Source organism: Echinops telfairi, unplaced genomic scaffold (genome assembly GCF_000313985.2).
Source record: "Echinops telfairi isolate 266 unplaced genomic scaffold, ASM31398v2 ScPeMD7_4;HRSCAF=17, whole genome shotgun sequence".
Lineage (NCBI taxonomy): Eukaryota > Metazoa > Chordata > Mammalia > Afrosoricida > Tenrecidae > Echinops > Echinops telfairi.
The window spans coordinates 28,467,171-28,470,123 of NW_022103900.1; the positions used below are offsets into that span (position 1 = coordinate 28,467,171).

At 36.8% G+C, this 2,953-nt stretch overlaps 1 pseudogene; it reads right to left on the minus strand.

Moving 5' to 3' along the window:
• Positions 1 to 493: 493 nt before the first annotated feature.
• Positions 494 to 805, minus strand: LOC115872382 (annotated as a pseudogene).
• Positions 806 to 2,953: the final 2,148 nt, after the last annotated feature.

Here is a 2,953-nt window from a genome sequence, read left to right on the forward strand (position 1 = left end):
CAGTACTCTTGTGATTAATTAGTACTCACCAAATGTTATAATATATAAAAACCCTTTATTCCATATAGTATTGTCATATAGTCAGTGAATACCAAAGATAATAAAAATATAGTAACTCACTTAATAAAATGAATATATTTAAATTTTAAGAAAAATCCAATTTCTTCCATATGCAGAATTTTTCATTTGTGTACTATTACAATTTCAGAAATAGTTTTACCTTCATTTCTGATGATTTGTCAAGCTGCAGTTGCTTCTGACATTTTAGATTTGAGTTTGCTTGTGTCTCTTCTAGCCCACAGCAGAAAGTGATTTTATACACTTAAAGAATATTGGAAGAACTTTCTACTTAAAATATTCTTTAATCAATTATTTTCACCATTTTCAGTACGTTTAATTTTTTTTAGATGATCTATTAGAGTAGACTGATCACATATGGTCCAAGAAAACTCAAATAGCAAACCAAACATAATCAGATGTTAAAGACTGGTCTTCAAACATAGCCAATGATGGCTCCTTTGCCTATGTACTCACCAATGTAAAACCACATCCACACTTCATTGGCCACCAAACCATTCAGCAGAGCTTCCTTTAACTGTGAGCTGTTTGAAGGGACCAGTCTCAGCACTACTGACTCCTTTTTTTCAGGCTCTGAACAGCTGCAGAGATCTCAGCAGGGGTTGGAGGAACCAGCTCCACCCTGGCATAGTGCCAAAATGTGGCCAATCGAGGTTTGGAATAAGTCACAGCAGTGTTTACCATCCCCAGGGGTCTTCTCCACCAAGTTACGGATAAACTAGGCCATGGTTCTAGGAGAGAAAGTCCAAGGCCCGAAACGGCCGGTTGAATGTAATACGTTTAATTTTTTAAGGAACTAATTTGTTAAAATTCTATACAGTAAAGTGAAAATAATCTGTCTATAATACAAAGAGCACAAATAAGATTTAAAAAATAAAATTTGAAACAAAAATACTCCACCCTAATTAGAAATAGCATAGAAATATTAACAAGGATACTTGAAGAAGAAAAAAATCTTACAAATTAAAACTCTTTGGTTTAGAAAAAGTATAGCCAGAATACTCATTGGAAGTGAGCATGGTTAGACTTTATCTCACATACTTGACGTTTTATGAGGAGGGACCAGTCAGTCTGTGGAGAAAGACATCATACTTGATAAAGTACACAGTGTCAATTTGATAAATAAAAGTGTAAGGGTAGAGTCTAGTCTGTCAATAAGGTCACTGCCTAATAGTACCTCCTTGGGGATGTGGCCTTCTCATAAGGAGGGTCCTGGGAACTTCCTCTTGCTCTGCTTTTCCCTTCCTGTTGGCAACCAGGCTAAGACCTGCCAGAGCCCTGTAATGCTTTCACCGCCTTTGGATCCACAAGACTTCACCTACTGGCCTGTGATCGTCCTGCATTCTGCATCATTGCATGTGGCTGCGTGAGTCTGAAGAAGGACTTAAGGACTAGTATCAGACTTCAGTTAAACTGGGCTGGAATGTTTTCCTGATATACAATTACTCCTTGATACAAAGCTCTTTCTTACACATATACGAGTGTCACTGTATTTGTTTCTCTAGTCAACCTGGCCTAACACATCACCAAACAAGAAAAAGACTCTTGACGAGATAAGTGGACTGACATAGCAACCGTAGGCTCAAATACAGAACAGTTGGTAAGGGTGGTGCAGGAGTAGGCAGTGTTTTGTTCTGTTGTACAAGGGATAGCTCTGAGTTGGAACTGAATTGGCAACACCTAACAACAACATGTTCACATAACATTATATCTGTACACCAAACCCACTGTCAGTCATCAATCCAGTCGAACTCATTGCTATCCTGAGACCAGAGAACTTCCCCATAGGATTTCCAAGGCTGTAAGGATGACTGGCCTGTCTTTCTCCAGATGAGTGGCTGGTGCGTTCCCAACACCAGTCTTCTGACTGGCAGTCAAGAGCTGAACCACAGCACCACTAGAGCTCCTTTATATTAGGGAGGATTTGTTTTTTAAATTTCTGAGACAACAGATCTAAGGTTGTAAACGCAGATTAAGTATCCTTAACTCCCAGCTATTATATTTGTCTGAAGTCTGCTGTACCATCGTTTGCCTTTGCCATATGCATTGTAGGTGGTATGTTTCCTGTTATTATGTTCTAGCTTTGAAAACTCAACTTCAGTTTATTTACTTCTCAAAATATGATCCTATGATTGACCCTTGCTGTCCTGAAGTAAAAGGTACTATAATATTTTACCGAGTTTTCTATTCTGTATTCTTTTGTTGAGACAGGAATCAAACCTCTCAGTTTATTAACCTAAAGGAATGTAAACAATGAACCCAATCCAAATACAAACAAGTTCCTTATAAATCCTAGTCACTTTTCATTAGTTTAGTTCAAACCTTTATGTGACTGTAAAACTATATAAATTACTATGAACTCTTCTCCTTTTAGACAAATCTAGATTTCGTAAAGTAGAAACTCATCAAAACAGAGGGAGCCCCTCAATGACATGGATGGACACAATGTCAATGGGCTCAAATAAAAAACTGCAACGATGGGGCTCAAGCAGTAACAACTGTAAGGGTGGCGTAAGACCAGGCAGTATTTCATTCTGTTGTCGATAGATCGCTATGAGCTGGCACCTAACAACAAAAATAAAACCAACATAGAATTGGTCTGCAGTAATAGGATTTTAAGCCAGCATTAGATAAAAACTGTCAAGAAAAAATTATTAATCTTTCAGTAATTGCTTTTCTTTTTCTAGCAAAATGCAGATTGTAGCTTATTCAAATAACATTAAAAAATTAATTCATGTGAACAACACAGCAAAGCAATATCAATTTTATGGGAAGCAATATTTATATTTCTTATACTAAGAAACATAATCAAAGGTATGGCTTAAAAGACAATTTCATGTACTGGGGAGGAAAAAGTCTAAACAAATTTTTAAAT